At 49.7% G+C, this 12,113-nt stretch overlaps 1 protein-coding gene across 3 annotated transcripts in view; it reads left to right on the top strand.

Annotated features, from left to right (window-relative positions):
- The first annotated feature begins 5,039 nt into the window (after window positions 1-5,039).
- DAAM2 (dishevelled associated activator of morphogenesis 2) overlaps window positions 5,040-12,113 on the top strand; it is a 114,054-nt gene continuing 106,980 nt past the window's right edge. For 2 of the 3 annotated variants that reach the window (XR_013830239.1, XM_079934699.1), the window contains exon 1: window positions 5,499-6,134. The gene's annotated coding sequence lies outside the window, so the exon portion shown is untranslated. Of the gene's footprint in view, window positions 5,454-5,498; window positions 6,135-12,113 lie in introns of those variants that run through there. The other variant, XM_079934700.1, reaches the window with a different exon arrangement.

Here is a 12,113-nt window from a genome sequence, read left to right as displayed (position 1 = left end):
GAGAAGCTAAATGATGCTCTTACTAGCTGTAAGAGCTACAGCTGGGATTAGAAACCAGGCTTTTCTGATGCCATATTCTAACGTCTTTCTACAAACCTCCCACCATGATGAGAACCTAAAACATCTTCAAGCAGTTCATGTCCTATTGGCAGGTCCTTTCCAGGAAGAAACTGTGATACCTCTGACCTTCTTTCTTCAGTTGTAGCTTTAGAAGTTACTGTTGCTTAATGGAAGTCCAGGAGGCCTGTTCTAATCAATGGAGATTACATCCCTCAATATAGGTGAAAGAAGCAGGATGGGCCCATGATCAAAACACTTGATGTGTGATGTGTCCGTGCTGAACTGGGCCCAGTTTACAACAAGCTTCTTCTGCCCTCTAGGCATTACCAGCACCCTTGATACAAAGTTTGGTACTTCCCTGATCAGAGCCTGGGGTCAGCAGGTGGAATCTGACAGCCTCAGTGGTGGAATGAGAGAGACCTCACAATTCTTAGCGTTCCTCTTCCTCTCCAGTCTCAGAAGAACTCGTTGAAGTAGAGACTTTCAATCCATTTGCCTCATTTAACCTTGTCAACAATCCTTTGGGATGGAATGTTCTTCATCCCATGTTATTGCTGAGGAACTGTATTAGTCAAGGTTCTCCAGATAAATAGAACCAACAGGATGTGTGTGTGTGTGTGTGTGTGTGTGTGTGTGTGTGTGTGTGTATAAATAGACAGACAGATAGATTTTAAGGAATTGGCTCATGTAATTGTGGAGGCTTGATGAGCTCCAAATCTGACGTGGTAGGCTGGCAGGCTGGAGATCCAGAGAAGAGTTGAAGTTCAAGTCTGAAGGTTGTCTGCTGGCAGAATCCTGGAGGTCAGCCTTTGTTCTATTATGGCCTTCAACTGATTGAATGAGGCCTCCCCACATTATAGAGGTTCCCCAATTTAAATGTTTATCTCATCCAAAAAACACCCTCATGGAAATATCCAGAACAATGTTTGACCAAATATTTGGACGCTGTGGCCCAGCCAAGTTGACACATAAAATTAACCATCACAAACACGAAGCTTCAGAAAGTTACCTGCTATGCTGAGCTCACACAGCAGTGAGAGGCCAGGCTGGGGATTTAACTAGCGTCTCTGATTCTAACACCTGAGTTCTTTCACCATCTTCTTTAGCCCGTGTCAGTAAATTGGGGAAGGGCATCTGTTAATCATCACACTGATTGGATGGTTACTCACGGGATTCTCATTGATCCTTCACAAGGTTTTGGCTGAATGCTCCTGGGATCTGTGTGGTATAGACTAGGAGCTCTGGCCCTGGGAAGTGGGCAAGGAGGGACCTTTGTAAAGCCTACTTCTCCCACGAGTCAGCTGGGCCTCGGAGGTACATGGTTGGCTTTGGAAGCAGGGACAAGCTTGCTGAACTATTTGAGGATGCCTCTGGGAGCAGCTGGAATTTTCCAGATGAGCAGTGTGCTGCACAGAGCCTCACTGTGTGTTCAGGGAACATTCCCGGGATACGCAGGTGACTGACATGAAGAAAGATGGAGCCGCCCCCAACCCCCGGGGCAGTCTTGAGAACAGGAGATTACCACCCCCTACATTAGGGTTCTGTGTGTGATAGTGTTGGGGGTAGGGGCTCTTTCTTCATCTGAACCAGATGATCTTGGAAGGGGCCCTCCCACTTTACAGATTCTTCAGGGCTCACCAACCTCAAAAACAGCCTCTTAGCATGGAGAGCCACATATTTTATAAGCTTTACCTGTTCCTCTTCCCAACAGAACCCAAGTAAGCTCACCTGGGGAGGGATGGAGACACGCCCCCTCCCCCAGACCTGGAATATTCTTCCCCTGTTCCCATCATCGCCCACCACCTCTAAGTCTCTGGCCCTCTCTCGCCTCATCTTTAATACCTTTCTTTCTCTCACTTTGCCTGGAATAAGTTAACGAGGATATTCTAAAAGGAGTTAATTCGTAAAGGAGTTAACGAGGCTATTCTATTTCTCATTGGGTGTGCCTCTTCATTTCTGTTGTGTCTGCTCCTGCTAACTTCCATTAATTCTGCTACATTTCCTTCTGACTGTGGACAAGTAGATTGGCCTGTGGGGTGATCTCCACGGGAGAATGATCACACCACAGCTCCTGATCCTGGAAATGAGTCAGTCACAAAGACCTCTTATGCTTTAGTCCCTTTCCTGCATCTTTTTTACACTAATCATTAAAAATAGACACCATTTATCTACTACTTGCCATATGCTGGGCAATATAGACAAAAATAGTTGGAAAAGCAGGATTAAAGTTGAGAGGAAAATGGTGGTTGGAAAGTAGATTTGGGCGTAGAGACAATGGTTGACCTTCCCAGACAGTCGTGGAGCCTGTGGTGGGACTCAAAAGAAAGGAGGAAATCACAAGAGGAGAGTCGGTGATGGGCGAGAGAAGGTTGGTAGCTGATAGATCCCTGGGAAACATCCACATCCAGGTGGAAGAAGGGAGAGAAACTGCACAAGGGAAGTTATGCTGGGAAGATGTCCCTGAGAGAGGGGAGTGCTTCCAGAAAGGGGTGGTGTAAACATCTCAAAGGATGTGACAATGAAGAGTGACAAGACTGGATTCAACTAAAAGGCCATGTGACCTTAGAAAGAGCAACTTTCTAAGGGATTCAGGGCAGGATGTCAGAGTATAGCTGGAAGGTGAGAGGGATTCAGGGTGACGATGGACTGGACTTAATTCCCCAGGTGGGCTGTGACACTTTCTAGTTCCAGAATTTACTTTCAATCTCTTTCATCTTGGTTGAATTAAATAGAATTCATGCCAACTTAGGAATAATAAGGATTCTTTATTGGACTTTGTTGTTGGGTTATGGACGTTGTTGCAGAAAATACACAGAACTGGAGTCAGAAGAACTAGGTTAGGATCCAAGGGTCCCTTATTTTGTTGACTGTGTGATCTTGGGCAGGATATTTATCAAATCTGGCTTCTTTTCTTATTTAAAAAATGGAGGTTATAGTGATACTTCTCCAGATTGTGAGGTTCACAGGAGATATACGTGAATAGGCTTTGAAAACTATAAAGAATGATGTCAGCATAAGGTTAAAAAGAACTGTCGTGTAATGCTCAGGAATCGTCACAATATTATATTTTGGTGGATAGATGGGAGTATATCAGGTAAGATTATACTTGGCTGTAAAAAACACAAGAGTCAACTATTATAACTTGAACACATAGGAGTTTCTCTCACCTGACAAGAAGTCAGAGGAAAGTTCAGCCACTTACGGATGTCATCTAGGGCCTCAGCTCCTTTTACGTTCCCGCTCCGCCATCCTGAAGTGAGTGGCTTTTTTTTCGAGGTTGCAAGATGGCTGCTGTACCTCCAGGCATCATATCTATGTCCTAAGAGAGAAGAAATGGGGGAAGGAGGAATAGCGAGTGTCAAAGGGGCATGCCATCTGAATCTGACTTTTTTTTTTTTTTTTTTTTTTTGCGGTATGCGGGCCTCTCACTGTTGTGGCCTCTCCCGTTGCGGAGCACAGGCTCCGGATGCGCAGGCTCAGCGGCCACAGCTCACGGGCCCAGCCGCTCCGCAGCATGTGGGATCTTCCCGGACCGGGGCACGAACCCGTGTCCCCTGCATCGGCAGGCGGACTCTCAACCACTGCGCCACCAAGGAAGCCCCTGAATCTGACTTTTTCTTAAAGAGTCTTTGTGGAAGCTGACCTCTGCCTTCTGCATGCCAACCTCACTGTCCAGAACTGGGTTTCATAGCCATCTCTAGCTACAAGGGAGTCCGGGATGGTGAATATTGGAGGCTTCCAGTTTCTTTAGCTGAGGAAGGCAAGGGAGAAGGGGCTTGTCAATGGCTTTTGGAAGCCAATGTGCAGTGTCCACCACAGAGCAGAGCTCACCCTGCCAATGGAACTTTGATGTGAGGAAGGGGATGGAGGGATGTGGCAGTGGGTATGATGCTCAGGAGGGCAACTTGACAGTGACCAAACAGCAGGGCTCTGGGCCCTCTGTGGCTTGGACCAAAACATCTTAGCTGTCTCCCACCGAGAGGCCCAGCCCCAAGGCTTGGCTCTTTTTGGCAATCAGCCCTAACCAACTGCCACCAAAGGGGTAAACGCATTCCAAGTCCTCGAGTCTCTGCTGCACTGTAACGTGGTTAGAACCACACCCCCACCTGGGCTAACAGGAAGCTCACTGGAGTTGTGTTGTTTTCGTGATGATTTGTGGTTATCCGTGCTCATTCTCCTTAATGGGGAGTTGAATACCTACACACTTACGTTATCCAACTGTACAAGCAATTTGCATCCCCTGCGTGTCATTTTTCAGTTCATTCTCCAGTCTTTGGGAACCATGTAGGATAAGGCATTACACTCTCTTTCTCTCCACTCTTCAAAGATGGCCTTTAAACCAAGCCATTTCCCTAAACCCCTTCAGCTAGATGGAGAAACAGACGACCATTAGAATCCAGACCCAGAAAACTCTACCTGGGTCAACACCCAGCATGGGCACCATCCGCTTGCTCACTCCTGGGAGCGTGGGGGAAACAGAGAAGATCCAGACTCACCCTGAGGATGGTGTCCGTCATGGAGGAGACAGTTGTTCTTAACTAAGGCAATTTCCAGTCCAGACCAGCAGATGGATCACAACCACATTTAAGAAAAAAAAAGCAATTTAAAAAGTATGAATAAGAGCTATTGTAAACGGCTCAAACTCTGTACGTAAGCAATGAAGTAAGATGAACTGACTGGTACTGAGTTGGAAAAGCTGTACAGAGGCAGGGAGTGTGGAAAATAATTTAATAAAAAGAAACTTTTTTTTCACGCACCCACTCCCAAAGAAGAAATGGAAAAGTTGTTAGGGTGTGGACCAGGGCTTCTAATTAGCTGCTCTGTTATCCCCTTTCTTGCCCTAGCACCTTCCTGGCACTTAGTGTCCCCTGAAGGTACTGGGTCGAAGGAGAAGTCTCCCCACCCACCCCCAGCACCTGACCTCCCAGCCGGCTCAGACCAGGGGAGGAGTGAGGAGCAACCCACCCACCTCCTAGGTCACCACTTCTGCCTCCTTGACCCTTACATGTTTGCAAAACAGAGGGAGCCCTGAGAAGGCTCCTCGCCAGCGTTGGAAACAGCTACCCTCATTGTCTGCCTCGCCCTGCCGGCTGCGCTCTCCCTTCCTCCCTCCCCTGCTCTCTGTCTGAAAGTGTGAAAATTACAAATCCCAAGGAACTTCAATCAGAACTCTACCTAGGGAAAATTCAGAGTATCCTTGCCATAAATATCCCGCTCCAAGACGCCTGACGTCAGAGCGGGGCGGGCGGGCGCGGGGCCGGCCCAGGGGGAGCGGCGAGGTTTCGGTCGGAAGGCTGCGAACTCAGTTCAGCGCGGAGCCGGCGCGGCGGGCGGCGGGCGCGCAGCCGGGCGCGGGGCTGCGGGAGCGGCGGACGCACCATGGGCGCCCCGCGGTAAGTGCGGCCGTCCGGCTCTCCTCCCTGCTTCGCGTCCGGGGGCGGGGAGACCGCGGGAGACTTTCCGGGGCACTCCCCCACTTCTCTCCCCCTCTACTTTCTTTCCAACGCTGAAAGGGGATTGGAAAGGCAGCGGCTCCACGGGCTGTCTGTTTTGTTTCTCCAAAGTGCTTGCGGGAGCCGCCGAGGATACTTGAGTGGGGCTCCCCGGGCCTGCGTGCGTGTCTGCGCCGATGGGTGTGATTTGCGTGTCTGTCTGGATGGGCACATCTGGACACAGGAAATGTCTTTGGAAAACTTAAAAAAAAAAGTTTGTGGCTTTGAAATCTGATTCCTTGTTGTCACAAGTGGACGGACATAGCCGGTGCCCCCCAAACGGACAACTTTTTGGTGGCGGCTTTTCCCGGTTCCTTCGGGTGATTTAACTCTTTAAAGCCCCCGGCTCCCGCTTGCAAGCCTGGCTCCTGGCCAGCAGGCTGGGCAGAGGGAGCGGGGAGGTTCTTGCTCTCAGAAGCAGTGGGACTTGGGAGAGGGAAGGAGCATCCCAGGAAAGGGCTCCTGAGTGGGGAATCCCAGCACCTGCGACTGCTGCCCATCCATCCGCCTGCTGTGGCCCTGACAGCGCCAGGCATTGCAGCTTTGACTTAACCGCGAAGGAAGGATCTGGTCTGGAGACAGGTAATTGCAAAGGGAAGGAGGAGGAGGTGGTGGCCAGGACCGAGGCTCCGTGTCCAGCCCTGCCGGAGAGCGGAATGGACGTGTCTGCCACATGTGCCCACGGTGGGGGCCGTTGAGGGTTTTCTGGGAGCGCCCTGGTGCCCCAAACAAGATGCAAGCTCGTAACATAAAGAAACATGTCTGAGCTGTGGGGTGGAGGAAGGGGAGTGGTGGGGGAGAGGGAGAGAGATTTTTATCAAAATTGAACACAGATTTTTGAGGTCTGGGCTTGATTTAACTCTTCTCTCTCTGCCTTGGCCACTTTTCCACAGTCCTGTGGTGGATTTGCAAAGTTCCTGGGAAGGTGGGAAGGAAAAAACAAAAAAAAAAAATCACACCTCTCCAGGAAAGAGGCCCTGGAGATTTTCCTTCAAGCCTACGAGGGAAAGAGAGCAACTTCCCATCTTTAAATAGTTTCAAGTTTTGAGTTGCTCCCCGCCTTTCCGAGTTTGGTGTCAGTTTCTTGGATTTCTCTGAAAAGTTGGCAGAAGGAGGGAATGGATTTCCCCCAGGTCGTAGAGGGGGAATTGTGCCCTACTGAGTGTAGGCGGACGCGGGGCTGTATGGATCCAGCAGCCCTGGGTTGCCCAGTGCACGCACTGGATGTCAGTAGTTGTTCCACAAAGAGAGCCCTTTCAGCTTCATCCCGCGTCTCTGTTTTTGTATTTTGCAGCAGAACCAACCTACAATGTTTGGGTGGGGGGAAGATTACTGGACTCTCCCTGTGTCCTAGAAGAAAGGAGAGAATAACAATAGAGGGACAGGGAGGAAATCTGGATACAGAAAGGACCCACAGGAAGTTGAAGATTTGGGAAGGATTTTAGAAATTATACAAATTGACCCCTAGGGAAGAGCTATAAAAGACTGAGCAGACAGCAATGTCAGCTATAGACTCCTTTAACTTCAGGAGTATGTCTTCAACTTGAGTGCAGAGAAGAAGAAGGAGATCGCGCTAAGGGCCGTGTAAACAAAAGTGCGTGTGCATGGGTAGTGGGTTACCCGCGAGATGCACGTGTAGGTGCTTGTTTCTGTATTGGTGACTGCGTGGGGGTGGTCGTGGCCTCAGGCCTGGAAGTGTAAACGGGCCATTTCTCAGTTGCTCTGGGAGCTGCATCGACCCCCATCTCTCCCTTTTTTTAAAAACAACAACAACAACTGTGCTGTGATTGTCGTGTTCCCTGGTAGTTGCACGCTGCGGCTCCTAACTCCTAGCTGAGTTTACAGAGCTTTTCGTCCAGACCCTCCGATGCGGAGGGAATACTCGTGCCCCCATCAGGACAAAAAGAGGAGAGAAACTTCTCCTGGGCCTTAGAACTGAGAAGAGAGTCAGGAGTTCAGGAAGGGGGAGGGTGTGAGGGGGGTGACCAGTAGAAAGGCCGGTGGAGGTGGAGGTTTTTAGTTTTGGTGAGTGTAGGGGAGGTTGAAAGACGACTGCTTTCTGTGGGAAAATGTCCCCTCCCCAGTCTTCTTTCCCAACCCCCTGTCCCCAAAGTGTTTTGACACAAAACAGGTTAAACTTTTGCCATTACTGAAGAGCCCTGGATCCAGAGGTAAAGAAGAGGGTGGGGCGAAGCATAGGCGGTCAGGAGGGTGCAAAGATCGTCAGTAGGCCCAGGCTGGCGTCTTTCTTACAGTGCAGCTGATGGAAGTAATGATTTAAATATTCCCACCATGTGCAGATAGAAGGCTGAGTACCCAGGGGTGGAGGGGACCCATCTGGGAATCTAGGGTGGTCTCTTGTCCCAGCACAGGACGCCTCGGGGACAGCTGAGGGTGAGATCTGGGCTCTCAACTCTTTCATCACCCTCTCTGGAGGGTCAGTGGAATCCTGACTCTTTTGAGTTTGCTCCGGGGAACATTTCACCAACTTCAGACCAGGGACGGATTCTCAGGCCGCTGACTCTTGGGCTGATATGGAAGCCTGCTCACTGGCCCTTCTATCAGCTCAAGCTTCTGGCCCACGCTTTGGTCATCTCTGAGATCAGAATGCGTAGGGTGCATTCTCAGGCTCTCCAGAAGGCCCAAGGGGCAGAGGCACCTGACAGAAAGAGCCACTTGGGGGATGTCCTTGGCTTTGACAGCAGATGGCCCTCTGAACATCCACAGCCAGAGTCTCTGTGTTCAGGGACTCTGTGTCCTTCAGCTCTGCATTTCACATGCAGCCTGGACCACAGGAAGAGTACAGACATCAGAGCAGTCTGCCCCGGGAGAGAGCTAGTAACCTGGGATACGTTACTTATTCTGTCTGAGCTTAAGCCGCAGTTGATATTTACCTCACGAGGTTGTCACAAACATGATATTTATGCCAAGGGACTAAAACAGAGCTAGGAATGTTGTAGACCCTTCATAAAGGGAATCCCATAATTTTATTTTCCAGTTTTTTAGCCATCAGGAGCCCGTGTGGTTTGGAAAGGACCTCTTGCCAAATCTGGCTACGTATTTTCCATTATTGAAGGCCATTGGGTGGAGTTTCTAGGGCTCAGGTCACCCTTACTTCCTCCCTCTAGAAACATCGGCTAGTGGGGATTATCCGGGAGCGTGGCCGGTTCGTTAACCTGAGGGGCGGGAGAGGGCACGAGGCATCCTGGATATCTGGTCTGGAAACCACTCCTGTGTTTGAGCTCTTGGGAGGGAAGAGGGCAGCAGAGCCAGTTGTATGTGTGTGGCTGGGGGCAGTGGGTGGGAAGGTGGGAGGGGGACAGGAAGATCAAGGACCAATGGAGTCTTGAAGGACAGGCCCGAGGTCAGAGGCAGTCACTGCCCCTCAAGCGTGCTCAGGTCAGAGTGAGAGGGGAGAATCTGATGGGTTGTAAAACTGGAAGCTTTCGCCATCTGTAAACATCTTGGTGGGCAGGGGCTGGGGAGGCTGCCCCCTCCCACATCGACACGCTGTCTGGTGGTGTGGCGTGGCTGGTCCAAAGGACAGAAAGAGCATCTGATGTGGAGACAGCAGCTGCAGGTTCTCTTGGCCCATCTCAGAGCTTCTAAGTTATCCTTCAAGTTGACATTTAAGACTTTGAAGATCGCATTTGTTTCTGCTTTGTCCAAACTCTCTCTTTAACCATGGCCTGGGATGACTTTGCAGCTTTTAAGAGGCTCAGCCAGTGGCCAGCTTCTCTTGAGATGGCCCAGATTGGGGGTCGGTGAATTCCTCACTCCTGGCACCATCTGTTTCTCCAGACTCACTCCTCACATTTTTTCTGGTTTGTTTGTTTTCTTGTTTCATTATGAGGTTTTAAAACTGCACCATCCAAATGCTGTGCAGTGAGGAAATGCCTTTTCTTTCGACCCATGGTCGATCATCACGCTAGTGCTGGGTGAGACTTGTCAGACTATGGGCGTTAGCAGGTGTGTGGAGTTCTTTCTGGGTCTCCCCCTCAAAAGAAAAGAAAAGAAAAGAAAGAAACCTGGGAAAAAGAAACTCGAGGGAGTTCGGTAGCTCTTTGAATCCTGACTGAAGAGGAGCTAAATTATTTGTAGGATGCCCCACGGGTCTGTGCAAAGAGCTTCAGAATCAACAAGACCCAGGTTTGAGTTCCGGAACCGTCGGGTCACAAGCTGTTCAGCCTCTGAGTCTTCTTCATCTGTCAGATGAGAACGAGAGGTGTTCTCACATCCCAGGGTTGTTCTGAAGATGAAATGGAATAATATATGGGAAGAACCTAGCACACTGATCAGTGCTCAACAAAATGGTAATGTCCTTCCCTTTTTAGTTCTAAGCCCATGAAAGTACATGGGTTTGGACATTTGTCCATGAGTCAGAGTAAATAAGCCACTTATTCAAGGCTTCACAACAGTGCTTAAAGCTCAGCTATCCCTGCCTGGAGATGGAGACCTTCACTATAAAAGTGGGGCACGGATCTGCGCTCCCCATGCCAGACAAATGGCAGTCCCATGCGATGCTCTACTAGAACAAAGGAAAGACCACCAGGTCACTTACCCATAAACCTGGGCTATTTGTGAGCTACGCATAGAGCTTGCTTTAGAAATCCCAAACACTGTCTTGGTCCAAAGAATCGAGGTCAAAACAGAGGAGGGAAACCACTGAGGTAGGACCCAGCATTAAAACTGAAAAATAATGGCACGATGACAATAATACCTGACCTTTGTATAGCAGCCTGCAGGTTGAAAAGCACGTGGCCTCATTTCATCCTCATAACAATCCTATGAGATGCGTGTTATCCACATTTTACAGCTCAAACCGGGGGCTTAAAAGACTTACCCTCCCAGGGAGATCAGCTCGGTGCTTTGTGACCACCTAGAGGGGTGGGATAGGGAGGGTGGGAGGGAGACGCAAGAGGGAGGGGATATGGGGATATATGTATAGGTATAGCTGATTCACTTTGCTATACAGCAGAAACTAACACACCATTGTAAAGCAATTATACTCCAATAAAGATGTTAAAAAAATTCTTCACCTTTCAAAAATAAAAAAAAAAGACTTCCCCTATTTCACACAGTAAGTGGAAGAAACAGGAGGTAAGCAGCTACCCAAGCAGTGTCTCAACCCCTCACCTGGGAAGCTTGTAAAATTATCAGTGCCTGGACCCCCACCCCCACCCCAGGCCAATTAAATTAGAATCTCTAGGGCTGGGGGCCCAGGCACTGATTGTCCTACAAGTGCCCCAGGTGATGTGAAGGGTAAGTTGAGAGCCACGGTCTAAGGGAATCCTGAAGAGGACCAAGGTGAGGAAGCAGGGTATCGAGCACAGGTGAAACAAACAACCAAATCATTGCTAGGATTTAAGCTCCATGAGGGTGGAGACTTGCGTGGTTCTCTCTCTACCCAGAACCTAGAACGTGCTGGGCGTAGTAAGGTAGACACTCGGTGAACGCTGGCTGAATGAATGAACAAACCACTCTAGATGGGGAGCCGACAATTTCGCAGCCAAGTCCAGCCTGTCGCCTTGTCATGTAAGTAAACAAGCCTTGTATGTTATTGGCATGTAGCCATGGCGTTTCTTTATGTGTTGTCCGTGGCTGCTTTCATGTGAAAAGGGTGGAGTTGAGTGTTGAAACAGAGGCTGTGTAGTTCACAGAGCTGAAAATATTTACTGTCTGGCCCTTTAACAGAAAAAGTTTGATGACTCCTGCCCTGGTTCTCGGAGTGACCAGAGCAAGGGTAGCATACGGAGGACTGTTACAGCCTGGGGGTCAAGCATACGGATTCCAGAATCCGACAGACATGTGTTTGAACCCTGTCTCTGCCGCTTACCTGTTGTAAGACCTTGCATATTATTTCACCTCTCTGAGCCTCAGTTTTCTCATCTGAAAAATGGGGAGGATAATAAGTAATACCGACCTCAGGATGGTTGCGAAGATTGCCAGCCCCTGGCCTAGAGTAAGCATTCAACAGACGGTAGCTAACCCACCTGTGATGGCTGTGGTTGTAGTTCCTGGCAACTACCCAGTCTGAAGGAAAACTAAAGTCAGAATCGAATCTAAATCTGGTGTCACGAACAGAATGAAGGATGCGGCAGGAAAAATAATCAGTCGGTAAGTTGGTGGGAGGGAGAAGGATTGGCGTGAGGCTTTCGAGGTAAAGGGGGTCTTTTTAAGACGACACAGGTCAGGCCCCCCGACGTGTGAGTGAGGTGCTGTTTGGCTGACAGCTGTGTCAGCCAGTGACGCCCAGCATCCCTCGAGGGTTAACTTAGGCTTTATTGCACTGAGTCTAGTCACAAGCATGTCCCACCTCTATGCCCTTGTTTGTAGTTCGTTCTACGTGAAAGGCCCTCCCCCAGTCCTCATATTCCTGGGCTACTTGTCCTGCCAGGCTTGCTCAGGGGGCCCCTTTGCTCCCAAGCTCCCTTAGCAAGCCTCCCCGCCCCCCCCAGTCACCCCTCCTCCTCCCTCCCACAAACTTAAACTGCAGCTCTGCCGTAACATCTAACGCGCTGCGTCACAGTCAAGGCAGGATGGAGTCTCTGTCTTCTGAAC

The sequence above is a fragment of the Stenella coeruleoalba genome, assembly GCF_951394435.1.
Source record: "Stenella coeruleoalba genome assembly, chromosome: 10".
In the NCBI taxonomy this organism is placed as follows: domain Eukaryota; kingdom Metazoa; phylum Chordata; class Mammalia; order Artiodactyla; family Delphinidae; genus Stenella; species Stenella coeruleoalba.
The sequence above is the reverse complement of the archived record's forward strand: the minus strand, read 5'-3'. Positions and strand labels throughout refer to the sequence as shown.